General features: G+C 41.5%; 1 protein-coding gene across 1 annotated transcript in view; it reads left to right on the top strand.

Moving 5' to 3' along the window:
* Positions 1–681: 681 nt before the first annotated feature.
* Positions 682–18,674, top strand: part of lzts2a (leucine zipper, putative tumor suppressor 2a) — a 38,956-nt gene continuing 20,963 nt past the window's right edge. Inside the window, exons 1-2 of the mRNA XM_034152423.1 lie at positions 682–850; positions 17,902–18,016. The gene's annotated coding sequence lies outside the window, so the exon portion shown is untranslated. The remainder of the gene's footprint in view (positions 851–17,901; positions 18,017–18,674) is intronic.

Genomic DNA, 18,674 nt, shown 5'->3' with positions numbered 1-18,674 from the left:
CTGCTTCTTGAAGATGATTTTCCCACTCAAAATGTATTCTTCTTCTTGAGTCATACAAATAGTAGAATAGTAAAGGGGCGTGTCCAGAGGGATTCAAATCAGAGTAACAGGGGGGACATTCAAACAGGGGACACACACTTTAAAAAAAACTTTAAACAATAAAAATGAATTAATAAAAAGCAATATTAGCAAAAGGGTTATACAACAGTGACAAAAATGCAATTCGGCCTACTTGTGCTAAAATCAGAGTACTTATTTAGAATTTTGAATATCCTGGGTAAATAACATTGTTGTTTTATGGTAGAGGGGGATAAACATTTAAAACCAAGCTTTTAAAAAATAAGCATTAGACCTTTTAAATACAAAATATATGATATAATGTGTTGGGGACCTAAATGGCACCGAATGCTAGGAATGACTCAAATGGGCAAAAATGGCAGAAAGTATAAAACCATCGTTGAATAATAAAGTATTAAATATACAAATCCGCTGGAAAAATATCTTAATCGGTGGTCACAGCCCCCCCTTGCGGAGCCCCCTGCCCTTCCTTCCCCAGTCCTAAACCTCTCTGTTGTGGATCAGCTGCAGTCGCTTCTGGAGCAGAGAGTCGTCCCGCCCCGCAGAGCAGCAGCCGGGCTCCGACGGTGACGGTACCAAACGCTCTCAGCCCGGACAGCAGAGGACCGGACGGGTTTGTGGAGAAAGGGGCACAGAAAGAACTACAGACATGAGGAGTGGATTCATCTGGCTGCTGATTCAGAAAAGTTGTGCCCGCACAGAAAAGGAGACTGGATAAAACATTACTGTGGAGGAAATATTGCTGCGCTATGGAGAACATATTATTGTAAAGGTGAGTGGATCCCGCAGCGTGTAATAGTGATTTAGTGGGACAGTCTGTGTTGTTTTCTTTAACAGGAGGGTTAAGTTGAGGTGTTGTTTGTGTTTTAAAGCTTAGTTCGTTTTTAAACATTTAGTTATGAATGAGATTTAGTTTTTGTTCAACATGTTTTAATGGCGTTTGTGGAAGTTGATCCAAAAACAAGCGCTGTAAGTGGATCATTTATGTCGAAATGGAGGTTGATGGTAGTACTAAGTTATTGGGTTGGCAGTGCTGCGTTAGAGTGAACATGGCTTAGTCTGAACATGGTTAATTGGTTATCGATAGTTGGACTTGAGTCCAAAAGTGCTTGAATATAATTTGTAATAATTAATTAATTGCATTACATTTCCCTCCAGTTTCTTGCAGTGAATTCAGCTGTTATTCCTTATAGTGTGTGTGTGTGTGTGTGTGTGTGTGTGTGTGTGTGTGTGTGTGTGTGTGAGAGAGAGAGAGTGAGAGAGAGAGAGAGAGAGAGAGAGAGAGAGAGAGAGAGAGAGAGAGAGAGAGAGAGAGAGAGAGAGAATGGGCATGAGAGAGAATAAGCATTGCTCTGTTATCCTCATCCAGCTGTTTCAGTTTCTGCTGTTCCCTTGCAACTGATACACACACACACACACACACACACACACACACACACACACACACACACACACACACACACACACACACACACACTGCTGCTCTGGGATATCACTCATCTTGGTTTGTCAGTTCTCCTAATATCTGCAGCTGGTTTTGTTTGTATGTTGCAGACAGAAAGAAGGGAGAGAGGATCAAGTGGATGTAATAAAATGCAAAGGTCACACTATACCTCTATATATATTTATAGTACAGAGAGGGAGACCTTAGCACCATTTGTGTTATGCTCTCAAGGCCCACTTTAATATATGGATTAGGTAGTAGTTGAACTGGAAACGCCCAGGGTCTTATTGGATCATAAATAATCCCACAGGAGCAGATACAAATGCTGAAGCATGCGTGCGTTGCTCTCCATCTTCTTCTCATCTGTGGTGAACCTCCTGCCCGCAGCTGATTGATGGCTTGGATGTCATGTTGTCCTGACGTCAAGACTTTAAACAGAATGAGAATATTTTAAGACAATCAACACAAATATGCAATCATGCTGCAAACATCCATTCCTGTGGTTCTGCATACTCTTTCCTCTCATGCACGGATGCTAACTTAGTGTTCTGGCAATACACCACCTGACTGGGAGACCTTATCATCCTGCACTGTCACCACGGCACAGGCAGGACACATGCAGAGAGGGAGGAGGGGGAGAGGGGGATACGGTGGGAGGTGATAACCAAGCTGTCTGGAGAGGCGGTCGGGGGGAAGGTGGAGGAGGAGGGTGGGATGCTGAGGGATCATCATATCACATGGCTCCTTCACAGGACTCGATGCAGCCGAGCGAGTCATGACCAAAGTTATGGTTCAATGTGCTTTTGATAGCTTGTAGTACTGAAACAGTTTATTATTTCATGTCTTTTCTGCTTCTGTGGAATAAACCGACCTCCCATCATCCCAAGTCATGTCTACTATTGAGTTGACAAATATGTGCGAGTTGAAACTAGAGCACAGCCAGAGGCACAATCATAGCTGATGCACATCTGCACAGGACTTGAAGACAGTGAAACATAACTGCTCAAAATGCAACATGCAGCTATTGCAGCTTAATTTGCTCATTAGATAATCTCATCTGGAAATAGCAATTGAATGTGCACGCAGGGGGCACATCTGTGCACTCGGGAGCACTCTTACATAACACGTAAAAGAAAATCCCACATTAAAGTAGTGCATGGAGAGAGCAATCCGATCCACACCTGTGAGGCTCAATTAGCAAAATGCGTCTCCAGCCATCTGGGACTGAAATGATGACTTCCATTTAATTCTGCTGCAGCAGTGATGATCCTGTAGAGTGGTGGATGTGATTAAAAGCATGCATGTAGCATGTCAGCATGTTTAATTCATACTCATCCATCACAACAGAGACTCCTACTGCTCTCATCAAACACCACTGTAGGTGCGTTTGAGTTGAACCAGGAAGTATATTTCGCTTCCTAACGTAATACTGAGCTTTTATCTGAAAAGTCTTGTCTTGTAGAAGCACCACAGGAGCCTAAGACTCCACTGAGGGAATCGATGTTGTCTTTTTCTTTTCCCTCCATAAGCCATTTCATGTCAAAAGTTTCAAGTCAGACAAGCACGTCTCTTTGCGCCTGTTCAGTATCGCCTGTTCAGTATTTTATTTACTTTTTAAAGATACATTTCTTTGGCGTAAAGTAGTTTTTGAGACCCAGTTTTGCATGTGATTCCCCTCAGCTGTGATGTGTCTAACAGCAGGAGCATCAGTGAGAGTTCCGTCAGAGTTTCTCACTGTCAGCCCATTAAAACAGGACAAGAGCGAGAGCACAGCAGGGGAGAGAATAGCTGTCAGTCACACACACACACACACACACACACACACACACACACACACACACACACACACACACACACACACACACACACACACACACACCACACACACACACACACACACACACACACACACACACACACGCACACACACACGCACACAAAGACTCCCCTTGTACTGTATGTGAAAGTGTAATTAGTAGCTGCCCGGGTTTGCAGTGACCTTTCTTTTCGTACTTTAAAGGACAGTGTTGCAACACATCACTAATAACTTTGCTTTTTACTGTATGTTTTTTTTGTTCATGCAATTTTTTTTCAAAGTCATTGACCGAGTTATTATACAACAGATTAATTATCTGCATCTTCTATAATTATATCCGTTCCAAATGAACAGCATTGTGAAGCTGTTACTTTTTACATTTTAAGACAAACCAGCAGATTAAACTGTCATGTGTGACCGCACAATACGCACAACAAACTCCTAAAGTTGGCAGTTAAATTAGTGTTAATTCAAATGAAGCACACATATGTGGTTAATTTGTAGATCGTTTGTTACATTTCCTCGACTAGCATTCCAGAGATTTTACTGTGGTCAGATATAAACGAAGAAACATGGACATGTAGAGTGAAGGAGGAGAGCCTTCTTCTCATTTCTGCTATTCATTATTTTCAAGGATAAATCATTATTCAATGCTTTAAGAGTTTAGCTTTTAGAATTTCTCCATTGTATCAACACTGTTCGAGCAAGCTATTACCACACACATATTTACAATGTATTTAGGTTTGTTTGAGCTTTCTAGAGACGTTTTCATGTGTACATCCAACTAGCTTCGAAACAGCAGGATGTCATAAAAACACCAAGACTTTCCTTGTTCATGTAGTCGTGGCATGCTTGCCTTCACACGCTCGTTTTGCTTTCTGGTTTTATCCCCATTGGAGTTTATTGAGACTGAATGGAACTTGATTACTGTTCAGTTGATGTTTTATCACCAGACATCCTAGCTACTTAAAAACATCAAGATTAACAGATATCCAGAGATTTTGTGAGAGTTTATGGAGTGCTCCAACGCAATGCATCTTTTTTGTGGACTAGTTAGATACGTGTTAGCATGCCGATGTTAACGTTTGGCTCAAAGCACTGCTGGGTCTCATAGAGCAACTAGCGTGGCTTCCCTAACTATTCAAGAGGAATATGGAGCTACTCCAAACACATCTGCCCTGCCTACTCATCAGCCCCAAGGTGTGGCTGTGCAGATGCTGGTGGACCACTCCTATCCTCATCAAGCTGTCCCCAATCTCAGCCTGTCATTACACCCTTTTACAGACTTAAAAACACCCAAAAGCAGCATTTAGTTGCTTCATGACCTTGCACGTTGTCTATCTATTAACATGCTTGTGCACAGACCTTTTTAACATGGAACTTAAGGAGAGCTTTTTTGCGATTCCCCCTAGATTGCAGGTCAATTAAATTGTGTTGGAATCTGATAGCTGAGATGGCAGGCGGAGATGGGCTCTGAAAGCCTTTACAGTCCGTAAGAAGAGACAGAATCAATGCAGAGCGGAGTAATTCTGTGTATAATGGACATTAGTGGGCACAGCTCTGGCACACATCACGTTAGAAGCCGGAGTACTGAAGTCTGCCAACTGCCCCAAACATCCATTAGTAGGCCAATCAAGCTGTGTTTGCTCAACGCTTGTGTATTTGTTCCTTTTTGCCCCAAAGACTGTATAGAAACTTCTAGTTCACGCTAAAATAACAGTTTTAGGTTCTCATTACAATACTTAAAGTAAAAAAAAGAACAATGATTATGCAGTGTGCAAAGTATGAGTACCAGCACTGCACATAGAAACAGTTTTCATCCATTTGAGCACTGCCATGCCTTTCCCCCTCCTCTCTTTCTGAGGGGAAGGTAAAGTGGCCTCATATGTCACAAAGCGTCACTTCACTGCTGTCAGGAGGTTGATGTATGAGGGCCAAAATGGCCAGTGCTGAAACAGCAGACCACACACACTTACACACACAGATACACACTAACACAAGATTGATGGATGACACCAATATTAGGTCCAGAATGGAGGCACTTTGCCCGGGAGCAGATGAACGGTCGGGAGACGACCTGCAGCTGCAACAATCGGATGTTTTTATTGTTGGAATCTTATCTCTTTGAGAGACGTTTTTCTTCTTCCAGCACAAATCCGAGAAGAAATTATCTGTTAGAGTCGCAACTTACAATGTCCCGAGGGAGAAAGCCATTCATTAAGCTGTTTGTTGATTTGCTTCTATTGGAAACCTGATTTGTGCCAGCAAGGGAAGCAAAGCATGAATCATCAATTCCAGTTTGAAAGCTCATCGGGCCATGATGGTGAGCTGTAGCTGTAATCTTCCATACATGATTTTGATCTTTCACAACATTTTTGCATAAGCCCTGTCTAAAAACAACTACCTCAGAATAATTGAATCATTGAGCTTTTCACCCTGGCAGCTCTGAGCTAATAACATAAGCAAAGATCTGTTGACACCCAGTTGTTTGGACATGTGTCTGATTTATAGATTACATTTCCTCCAGCCTCTTCCCCTGTGTGTGTGTTTTGCTCTGCGGAGTGAAGCCAGCTACGAGGATGCGTCTCAGCAGAAAGCGTACCACACGGCGCCCCCCCCCCCCCCCCCCCCCCCCCCCCCCCCTTCCTGCGTCAGCTAACTGGCTTGGGAAAACTGTGGTCGGCTTGTCTCGGTGGAGCGTGGAGGAGAGGGAGGGGCTGGGAAGTTTGAACCATGAGAGAGTGTTTACATCATGACCCAGGCGCATCTCTGCACGCTGTACTCTCACTGGTGGAACTATGTGATTGATTTCTTCCATATAATTGCTGACAGATGTCTCCCCCCCTCATCGTCCTTGAATCCATCTCTTCCTCTCTCATACACACATGGCCCTGATGTTCCCAGTATTCTTCCGGGAACTTCTGGGATCCCGTCCCAGACGTGGTAACAAAACTCCCCCCACCCTCTCATCCCAGCCAGCCCTCAGAGGTCCCGTCACAAGTGGATTTGCCAGGACTGAGCTGGCCTGGAAGATGTCCTGCGACTGTAAAACGTTTGGCAGATTTTAAACATAGTTGCAGTTTATGAAGTGTTGCTGTCACTGGTTTCTGCTCAGTTTCAGTGGGACTTACACTGACAGAGCTGAATCATGGAGGTGTTGTCTGCCTTTGTGTCGCAGCCGTCTTTGTCTGCTCTGCGTTATCCTGCAGAGAATTGGTTATGGAGGATTGTGTCCATCTGCTGAGTGAGATTTCTTGGAAACAAGAGACACAGAACGGATACAAAAGATGAAGGAGTGGGTTTTGTCTTGTGGCTGATCAGCAGAAAAGTGAAATCAAGTCCTCAGCATGATACATATAGTGTGTGTGTGTGTGTGTGTGTGTGTGTGTGTGTGTGTGTGTGTGTGTGTGTGTGTGTGTGTGTGTGTGTGTGTGCACCCAGCTGCATTCTAAATGTACTCAACAATGAGTCCAGTGTGATTCACATACACGCGTCCTCAAGCCTCCCTCGGCTTCCCTCTGCGATTTGACATTCTAAAGATGTATTGTTCAAAACTGCCTTTGATATTCATATTATTATTATAACCGGGGGGGATCAGCGTGAAGCTCGCTGTGTTTTGGATCTTGGCGTTGCCCCCCCCCCCCCCCGACCCACCCCTCAGCCCAGACTAAGGGCAGACAGAAGTAGGTCAAAGTTTAGAGGAGCGTCCTGTCTGAGCAGGAGGATTTGAGAGGTGGAGGGGGGGTTAATAAACTATTTCATAAAGCCGGAGTAGCTTTGAGAGTTCGACCGTCTGCATTCTAGGAAAATGTTATTGCTAGTCATCTTGACCACTTACCATTTATGAATGTTTTAACGATAACTGGATTGATGGCAGATTATAAAGTATACTCATTCAAACCAATTAGTAAAGATAATTGAACTTGGCTGGTGGCCAAGTGATTTTAAATAATCACAGCTATTTAGGAATTATTTATCCAATGAATGAGAGTAAACTGCAGCACTCAAAAACCAAATATATGGAGCATATTGAAAAAGTATAACGAATTTCAACCCTGCTTGTAAATACTAATGTATGCATCTTTCTGGTGTCTACGTTGTGTGTTTATGTTATATAACTTAACACACCCTGAAGATTTTTGCTGACCTCCAGTGGTTGGACTTACTTTGCTGCAGTGTTGCAGAAGTATACTCCTGGGTACCTGCACAGGAACATCACTGTTGCCCGTGGATACAGGTAAATAACTACACCAATCAGGGAACAACTATTTGTAAGCATGTAATTCCCTTTAACACAAAGTACACAATAGGGTCACTTTAAACTGAAACCATCCACTTGCTAAATGTTTCCCAGTGACATGTTTCAATAATAAGTTGTGGGCAGCATTACCTGATTAGCAGCCCGGTGTTATGAGACCACCCTGCTGAACTTGTTGACCCTTCTTGAGCGTACCTCTACAGATTAGGATGTCTGGGTGAGTGAGGGAGAGGTCAGACTGTCGGCTTAGAGTTACAAGAGAAAGACTGGAGGGTGAGGGTCATGTGGTCAGAGCAATAGGCCTTAGGTTTTTGAGTTCCCAAAAGTATTGTATCATTAAGTGTGAAGCCATGTTGATGCTGTAACTCCACTTTTAGAAATCAAGCGTCTGCTGATAGAAAAGATCTGCAATATTTACAGTTATTTGTAGTTATGAGCTGAGATTATTGAACATGTTCCTTTCTGACTGAGAGAGCTTTTAAAAATGAGATGTTATTGTTGATTTAAGGATGAAATAAAGAGTCAGCAGACCAGGATTTGTTGGTGTGTGTGGTTTAAAACGTAGCTCCTGTCTGCTGTCAAAGATCAAATGGAAGATTAAGGTGGAGACGGGGTTGTTCGGAGTAGCGGCGGCGAATTCAGATATGAACGGATGAAATGAGGCCAGTGTCATCCCGTCTCATTTACTATGCAGGGTTGGGAGGGGATTAGCCCTGCTTACATAACTCAGTCTCCCCCCTTCTCTCCCCCTTAACTAGCCCATCTCCCCCTATTCCCCATCCCACACACTCCTCCGAGATCACAAGTATGGTGTTGGCCGATTTGTCATTCCAGTTTATCTGTCTTTTTTATTTATTTTTTATCTATTCTTCGAGAATAAAAGTCCTGAGCGACAAAAGACAGAAGGAGAATGAAAATGGTGGTTTTTGGGAGATGATTGAGTAAGGCAAAAAAATAAAAAAGGAAAGGGCAAGTGTATGCAGGGAAGTGAGTAAAGGAAATAGAAAGCAAAGCGAATGAGATAAAAGGTCTGCAGATGCAGCAAAAGAGGAAACAGGAGTAAAAAAGAGGGATGTGGGCGGAGTGTTGGGGGGAATGAGATAGTCTATTTATAGTTTAGCCCTGCTGTTGGGTGAGACCGCCTGGCCCAGCGCAGCTCAGCTCAGCATCCTTGTCAGTCCTCGTGTCAGTGTCCATTAGCTCCATATACACACACACAAACACACACATATACCCTGAGGCGCTCACACAAACGTGTGTACTGTACGCCGACCTTTGCCACTGAGCAAAAGAAAATTACACACTGTCAGATCTGACCGGAGCGTGAAAAGCGGAGATCAGAGCGTGAAAAGGTGGTCTTTTGAAGCAAATGGCCGCCTTTAGAGTAAACAAACAAAAAATGGCATCTTCTCCGTGGTTTTAATTCGCAGCAGAAAATTCGAAATACCTTCTCTCTTTTTTTTTTTATGACGGAAGGCCTGTCAAGGACATGTATGTTGTAAATCTTATTGTCTTGTTTGCAAAATACCATATGCCAGCAGATTTGCAAAATAGAAACCCAACCTTAACGTCTTCATGTCCTATATAAAATTGCTGTACACTAAGTCAGACTTCATGGCATGACCTTCATTTTCTATATTCTTGGGAATTCATTAACTGTGCTCCCTCTCTGTTCTTAGATCACATTTGCATATAGTTTTATGTCTGCCCTCTTGTTTACATAAATCTCACAACACAACACGTGCACTGCACATGCAGGTGAATGCATGGGTTTTAGGGAGACGAATTGTTCCCTCATCTAAACTGAACTGTGAGCTTCCCTTCTGGCTGACTTCGATGACATCAGTGCGCTCGATTATTGTGCCCGCTGCAGGCACACATTCATCACATGAGATATACTTGAGTCACAGGCAGAAGATAAAACTCCTGTTTTAAACTAAACTAAGGACTTGTTAAGCAGTGCTGGCTCAGTGTCATTTAAAGTGGACCTATCATGCTATATTTGAATAATATAGTATAGGACCATACCTATATAAGGCATATTTATACTTTTTTTTTTTCAAAATACCAAACAGATTATGCATTTTAGCCATGCCTCATTTTGCTCAATTTGAAATAGTTTAGCTCTGTTTTTGCAAGGGCAGATTCAGTGAGAACAGCACCATCTACAGGCCTGGCATATGTACTACAGCGTCTCCAGCGCTTTCGAACGGCAATGGCCGTGGCTGTCTCCTCCTGATTGGTGGAGTTGGCCCAATAGCCGTAGCGCCACTGTCCTGACGTCAGGACAGTGTTCAAATCTGGATCAGTTTTTATCAGATCCGTTGCAGCCCCTTTTTTAGAGATTTGGGTATGGAGGAAAATAGAGAGGGTTGTGTTTTCTGACACTTGGTGAGTTCCCTGGAACACCGGGGACACATATTCATGTTTAAAAGACGTACAAAAGTGCATTTTGCATGATAGGTCCCCTTTAAGTTTCAGTTTCATCCTTGATCGTTCCCAGATTTTGCTCTACTAAAGACAACATTTGCTCTAATGTCCTAACGTTAAGTCAATAACACAAAGTCTTATCACTATACATTTAGGTTTATTTGTGTTTTTTAGAAGGAATACAGCTAAAACCAAATGGATTTTTATCTTTTTATCAGTGTACTTTAGGAAATGTTGCATGGGAAGTTATTAACGGTGAGCTGAGGATGGCGAGGACTGGCCAGCTACTGTACAAGTTCCTGCATGATTCATGACAGTCTGGAGGTTGCACAGGACCTCGTTTGTTTCTGCTGTTTCTGCCCCCATCTCACCCTGCTCCAATAACACACTGACTGTGGCCGGTACAGAACACACATATAGACACACATTCACGAGTACACACAGACGCAAGCATTCACAACATGCACATGTGCAGGCGTCTGCAGATGGACGGTGAATATATATATGTACATGTTTACCCCCACTATGTAGTGTAGTACACAGTGTAGTAGAGGCAGAACTTGAAATTATCTCAAGGCTTTTTATGAATATGAGCATTTTTCTCTGTATCAAACTTATCTTGTGCTCTTTTTCTTAACTCTGTGGTGGGTTATTGATTGTGGTCTTGTAAATGAGAGTTTCTCTCTCTTATCCACTAAATGTACATTATATAACTCTTTAAACTTCTTCTCCAATACATTAAAGAAAGCATTATTGTACTATTACAGCACTATATCTGGCAGCTATACTTAGTAGAGCTGCACGATTTGGAAAAAATAACTCATACATTACTTTTCGACCCTTAAGTCTTTTAACACTCCTGTATTTCTATGCAAGTCGGATTTTGAATGCAGAGCTTTTTCTTGTAATGTAGTGTTTGTACATTGACATATCAGTACTTTTTCTTAAAGGGGACCTATCATGCAAAATGCACTTTTGTACGTCTTTTATACATGAATATGTGTCCCCGGTGTTCCAGGGAACTCACCAAGTGTCAGAAAACACAACCCTCTCTATTTTCCTCCATACCCAAATCTCTAAAAAAGGGGCTGCAACGGATCTGATAAAAACTGATCCAGATTTGAACACTGTCCTGACGTCAGGACAGTGGCGCTACGGCTATTGGGCCAACTCCACCAATCAGGAGGAGACAGCCACGGCCATTGCCGTTCGCTGTACATATGCCAGGCCTGTAGGTGGTGCTGTTCTCACAGAATCAGCCCTTGCAAAAACAGAGCTACAAAAGTGCACATTGAGCAAAATGAGGCATGGCTAAAATGCATGATCTGTTTGGTATTTTGAAAAAGAAAAAGTATAAATATGCCTTATATAGGTATGGTCCTACACTATATTATTCAAATATAGCATGATAGGTCCACTTTAAGTTAAGAGCACTTTTCCACAGTATATGAATCACACACGCATATCAGAATGGTTTCCATGTATTCTTCTTGTGACGGCACAAACCACCCTGCGGTAGTCATGGATGATGAAGCATAAATGAAAATATTTCACTCTGCAACCGGTGGGAAGCATCTCTCATTCTCTGTCTCATTTCAACTCTCTCTGCCTTTAGGTGCCACGCACAGTGAACGTGCAGCCATACTGTATGCTGACAGTTGCTTCAATATGTCTCCATAACATATGTGCAGATCTCTCATCTGGCAGCCCTCCCGCCCCGTGACAACTTCTCCACGCACGCAACGTTCCTGCTCCTTTGAGCTGAGAAAAAGGGAATCTGGGCATAGAAATGTATTCGTCACGATAGAATAAAAGCTTAAGAAATGGAGATGTATAATTATATCAGAGTATTCGTAGTGTGTAAATGAGAGGAGATGATTCAAATCCTCCAGACAGACACATTGTTACAACTGCAGGCTGACAGAGCTGGAAAACACACAGAAGCCAAGACCACATTTGGCTTTTGACAGAAGTTGAGCGCTGAAAAGGCAAATGAAAACTTTCCTACAGTCTTCTTCTCCCCCTGCATTTGTTAATGTCTTATTTATTTCCTCTGTGCAGTCGGCTTTTGCTCCTCCTGCCCACCACTCACCATTTTCCCACAGAAGACCCTCATTAGTCATCGACCGTCTCTGAACATGCAACATCATCCTTTTTCTAGTAAGATTTACCGGGGGAGATGTTTGCGGCTGTGGCCGAGCATCAGCTGCTGCTCTTATGATCGCTTACAGAGATAGATTTGACCCTCTGCTGCCGTCTCATGTCATCTCATCTAACCCACAGAGGAGGACGAATTCAGATCTGAAATCTCAGAGGAACATTACAGGGTGGAGAGAGGGGTCGAGAAAGGGGAGTAAGAGGAGAAGTGTATCGATTAGCCGTTTCACTTCACTTACTGTACATTAGGTCATTCTCCTCTGCAGAGGTGGAAAGCAACATATACTCAAAAAATGCTGCACTGGTTGAGTATTTCCATTCTATGCTTGTACTTCATAAGCAGCAAATATGTTGCTTTTTCTCTCATTCTGCAGATTTAGATTTGACATAATGACACAATAGGTTTATAAAATAAACACTTTTCTTTTTGGATTGTTACCCTTTATAAATAATCTGCGTCTCTTGTCACATTTCAGATAGTAAGAGTGATTTCTCTTCTTATCTTTTTTGTTTGCGTACTGTTTGAGGCTGAAAGGGTTTAAATGATCCATTATTCTATAACAAAAGCAACAATTAAAGAAAAATACAACAAATGGATACACATTTGTGCAGTAGAGCTTTGTTTTACATAAATCATCTCCTAATTAGACCAACTAGCTCCACCTTGACCAGCTACAGAATGCTGCTTGATGCATATGTATTAACAATCTTATACAATAATCTTGTAAAGTGTTTTGCAAATCAAATACTGTTACTACTTCTGTACTTTGAAATTGCTAACTTAAAATAAAAATATGTTGTTTAAGGACTGAATCAAAACAAACAGTTTTTCCCTGAGGTCTGAATATCAAATCAGGTTTGAATTGAAAGCCAGACTCAGACAGACTGCCCTCTAGTGATCAGTCATGGATGTGCAGCCAGTCTGACCTGAGCTCCGTGATCAGAAGTGAAGTGCAGACTAACAGGACTGGAGTTTAATTTATACCGCAGATAGATCCATCAAAGCACCACGGGCAAATGCAGTTGTCATTGTTTTTCTTTTTTCGTAACCTATAAGATGAATGGCCCTCATTAATCACGGCCATTTGTGTTCAGTTGTAAGAGTAGAGGTCAGTGATTAAACCTTGTTCTCTGTATCGCAGCCAACCCTCTGTCTCTCTCTCTCTCTCTCTCTCCTCGCTCACAGGATCACAGGCAGGGTTGCATTTTGCTGCTGCTTCTGCTTTTCATGGCCCTGATGTTGTCTGCCACCAAATCCCAGCTGAATAAAAGTCAGAAATTGAAGCAGCAAATCATGTTTTATGTATGTGTGCTTACACAATGAAAGCAGGCTGGAATGTGGGCCAAGCATCACACAGGGCATATTATGGGAACAAAGCAGCTTTCCACTTTCTTGGAAAAGAAGCAGCAGCCTCAACGTGACGGGCGCAGAGTACAATATGAGTGTTTGGTTAGTGACAGCAGAAATGGAAAAAGAGATACATAGAAATTGCATTACCTGACAGCTCTATTCCTGGGAAGTGTTTTACTATTCCCATTGATTCTATTCTAGTTTAGAAACTGTGATGTTGACTTGTAAGCTCAATTATTTAATAGTCTGGGGATGAGCAATATGCGGTTATACTGTACCTGGGAAACTGGGATTTGACAGGTAGCTAAATATATCTGGTTGTATCAGGCTAGGGCTGCCCCTTAAATTGGGTTCATTATCAACTCAGTGATTATTTTCTTTATAATTAATGAATGATTTGGTTTTAAAACTGAAAGAAAATAGTGTAATATGTGAATCACAAGTCTGCTTGACTTTTTAAGATTGCCTGTTTTGTCTGACCAACGGTCCAAAACACCAAAACATAAATTTTACATGATAATCGTGAAAACTAAATTCATTTTTTGGGGCGCAGGCAGTTCATTTTGTGAGGATTCACTGCCTTTCCCTGTTGTTGCCCGTTATTTCTCTGGGTAGATGAATCAGCAGATGAATCAAAAAATTATACAAAAGTTAGTTACACCTTAATGTGCTACACAGTACAATATATGTCAATATATTTTATATCAAGATATACAGATGTTGTTGTGTCTATAGCCTTCCCCAGGTAAATCAGTGTGTTTTGTGTTTCTCATTCTTTAAGGCCCGAACACTTTCATTCTGCGAGAGTCACCTTGGCACAGACTTCGCCACGCCTTCTGTGTGAAAGCAGCTACTTTCTCCTTCACCCTCCTTTACTCTTCCCTCATCAGTAGAATTGAGACGCAGTGGAGACCTGGCGTAACTCAATAACCAAAACGCTGGAAGCATTATGATTAACGGAGTGTACCAAAGGCACACAGGATGCATAACCTCAACGACACCCTGAAGTTTATACTGCAGCGTCCTGAATCATAGTGTCATTGTACTCGCATTACGTGTGGTTCCCGCGGTGGGGACATATGCTGCTATAGCGATGTAATCTATCTCCCAGTAATCTAAAGGATTAATAATCTCTATCTAATCTGCACCCATGGGTTTACATCAGCCTCAAATCTCAAAGGGTGAGATGTCATCTTCTGATTACATATAGTGTGTGTGTGTGTGTGTGTGTGTGTGTGTGTGTGTGTGTGTGTGTGTGTGTGTGTGTGTGTGTGTGTGTGTGTGTGTGTGTGTGAGAAATATAAGCACTGCAGAGATCATTACAGTGTCACAGGTTGTGTCCTTTGCCCTTGAAGAGAAGGTTATGCAAATTAAAAGATGTAAAGCTGATCACAGGCCTGACCGGGTCAGATGTATGCAATCATGTACGCATGCAGTAGAGCATTCGTGGCAGTAAATCACTGTATGTTCCAGTTTTTTTTTTATTAACACTAATGTCGCTCTATCAGTACTTTGGTAGTAGATTGATTTCAATTCATTTTATATACATTTTTCTTTTCTGAACACTATTATTTCAACATTCGTGGTTTGCGAAAAGCACAGAGTAAATTAAATGTCAAACATTCAAGGTTCAAGGTTCAAGGTTCTTTATTGTCAATCTGACATAGCTACAGAGTAATTATGTAGTTGTCGAAAATCTTATGTCACAGGCTTCTCCAACAATGCAACATAATAACATAATAACAATAAGAGCAAGAGCAATACAAAAAGAAAAATAGTTATAAAATAAAGTGATGATGTGGAATAGTGCAGTACGAGTCTATATACAAGTTATTGGAATGATATATATATATATATTAGGTATTAGATACATAATACTGAGTAGCAGATGAATGTTTTGAAGTTGTTTCAACAGTTCAATTTTTTAACAGTCTCACTGCCCGCGGGAAGCAACTGTCTTCGCATTCATGTTGCCTTTAGAATGGGTAACAATAACTTTGCACATTATCACATATTCCTGGTGGATCTCCACTGTTTACCTTTCAATTTAAAAAAATGTACCGCTGTGATAACTCTCATTCATCCAGGATTGAATTTCATGTCTCACCGGTACCACACTTACTTTCAATGCAGATTTGTTTCTGGTCTGAATCCATGTTAAGCCCTACAGTACATTTAAGATAAAATGTTACTAATCTCCTTTGGGAAATTCAGGAAAGAAAGCTCTCATTTCTCAAAAGGTCTGTGTGCATTACCAAGAAAACTAATCAACTTATAGCAGGACATCTGAATAAACCCCCACCCTGTTATCTCACCAATTACACCCCAACCCCTTCCCTGTGTCCCTCAGGGAAGACCCTAACCATCTGTGTTGCCGGGGCCTCCCTGTTAGGACAGACCGATGTCTGCATGCTCAGCTTCAGATGATTGAGTGTGGTGTTCACAGTATCAACTACAAGGCACATGGCCATCAAATCAGGCCTCCAACAGTTCAGGCTGGAACACAATAATCATCTAATGGCAGGAATCCCAGATTCTGATTGCCACTTTAATCAGTTGTTCATTGGCTTGAAGCCGAACTGACCTCCGGATTTCATTTGAAGTCCATTCATAAATGTTGAAGTTTCTCTGTTGACAAACTAACACTGAGTTGCATTTCGTGTTTGCTTCTTATTGATTCTATTTGAGCTTCTTAAAAACGTCAGCCAGCTGCACCAGAGCTGTAAGGTTAATCAATTTATGTGATCAAATGTTCTGAATGTAATGGATTGTATTGATTTAGTTAAGAAGGTTGTGCATTATGTCCCGCTTTCAAAATGTAATTAGCAATTTTGTAGCATCTCTATAGCCAGTGGTTTGGATAAAAGCCTGAGCTTCTATTCTTTTTTGCTTTTCTCTCTACGGTTGTTTCCGGTAAAAACAATGCACTCTTCTGCACGTTTTTTAATAATAATGATAATAATAATGCCATTATGCTATTCGTGTGAAAGCCATATTATGTTATCATCCATTGTTGTTCAAAGTTTGAGCCGAACAGTTGATTTCCTGCGCAGCCAAACCACAACATCAAGCTCCATTTGATACAATTTGCCTTGCCAATACTTTTGTGTGACTGTCCATATTTCTATAGTCTGCCTGTTCATGAAAAAAGCTGTGAAATAGAGCAGTCAGCATCTGTTCATGGTTCCTGAAAGCAGCTGTGAGGCTCAGACTGACCTCTGCACTGGGACGCATGGGGCCAAAATCAATAATGGCATCGTATCACTTATCAGACTGTAACAAGCTGACTGATTACCTCATCGACTGTTTCTGTAGAGAGCAGAGAGAAAGGAGAGGGAGATCAGACGATAAAAAAGAATAAAGGAAAAATAGTTAATTGGCTTTTTGGGAAAAGGAGATAAAACCCTCTAGAGTACAAATTGAAAACAATACATTATGTTTTCTGTTATTGAACACCAGGGGGAGGCAATACTGATGAAATCTAACTTTAAAACTTTTTCTTCTTCACAAAATACCTTGGCACTTCACAAAGATATTCTGAGGATAAAAACATGAGTAATGTGGACACAATGAGCAATTACACAGAGAGGAATTCACTGCTCATCTGAAGGCAGATAAGCTCAGAGACTTGTTTTAATCAACTCTCATGCAGCTCATAAAACCAGCACTAAATCAGGATCTTACATAACAACTCAAATCAATATATCACCAAGCTTTACTGCCTTGTTACCTGCTTTCATTTGATCATCTTCTCTGATTGTATCCTCTCCCCTTCCCCTTAGGTTAACATTTGTACCAAAAAGTAGGGCTGTGCGATTATGGCAAAAATCCTAATCACGATTATTTTGGTCAATAATTGATATCACGATTATTAAAAACGATTATCCATTTACTTTGAAAACATCCATTTATTGAAACAAAAATGTGAACAGTATGTTTTTAACAGTTGATTACCCTGAACATTAAGTATAATTCAACTGAAAAACCAAAAAAAAATAAATAAAAAAAAATAATAATAATTTTTTTTTTTTTTTTTTTAATAAAAATAATAATCGTTTTATTTCGATTACGTTGTTTTCGTAATCGTTGCAAGCCAAAATCGTAATCGAGATTAAAATACGATTAATTGCACAGCCCTACCAAAAAGGTCAGTGATTTCACTGTTGTTTATGTCCAGCCCACAACTTAGTAAAGAAAGTCAAGTTGGCTATAAGGTGATGAAATGTCAGTGTTGTATTTACAACATGTTCCCGCTTTCCTACCATTATATTAGACCTGTGGCAGGTTTAATCTAATGTAAATGCTGCAAACACTGGTTTAATTCTCAATCAACAGGTTCACAGTTTTGCTTTGTGTTTCTTCTATAGGCCACAGTGAAGAAGAAGAGGCTCAAAGAGGAGCAAGGTCTTGGGATGTTTGCACTCTGCCATTTCCCCGTCTCCCCCGGACATTCAGGCATTGGACGCTGGGCGACACTCTGAGGTAAAGAAAAAAGTAAAAACCCCCTCTGCAGACAAAACCCTCCTCTGACGACGTTGACCTTCAGTATTTGCTGACTCATCCGTCCCCCACTTGTCCTACGCCTTTTGTTCTTTCTCACTTTCTCTCCCTCCCTGTCGTTGTTGTTCTTTTTTCTCCTGTCTTTCGGGGGCACTGGGGACATTGATCAATGGTCTGACTTCTTCTTGGTGTGGGCTCAGTTTGGAGTGACCCGCTGTGGTCACTTTGTCAGACAGACATTTATGGAAATGGGGGGGGTCTCTGACTTTGAAGTGTCCGTTTAGGGATATGGTTTTGAGATGGATGGCATTTGGAGTGTGTGACACGGTGGGAGAGGGTTTAGAGGAGATGCCGGGTCAAGGGGGGAGATGAGGGGTCATGGGGGTCAGGAATTTGAGGCTCAGACTGTGTTGTTCCATACGGCAGCCGGATGACAGCAAAGCATCGAAGAAATCAGGGAAGTCTGTTTACTGCTGCCACAAAAATACTTTTCTCTACACTTCCTCTTCCTCAAAAATGAACGATTAACACATGAGTTTAATGACTAACACATTAAACTCATGTGTTAATCTGCTTTGGATAGCTACAACAATGTTTTTGTGTTTTGTTTTGGGCCACGAGCAGACGCCAAACTCTAGCT

This window comes from Trematomus bernacchii, unplaced genomic scaffold (assembly GCF_902827165.1).
Source record: "Trematomus bernacchii unplaced genomic scaffold, fTreBer1.1, whole genome shotgun sequence".
Classification (NCBI taxonomy): domain Eukaryota; kingdom Metazoa; phylum Chordata; class Actinopteri; order Perciformes; family Nototheniidae; genus Trematomus; species Trematomus bernacchii.
This window is presented reverse-complemented; position numbering and strand designations above follow the sequence as displayed.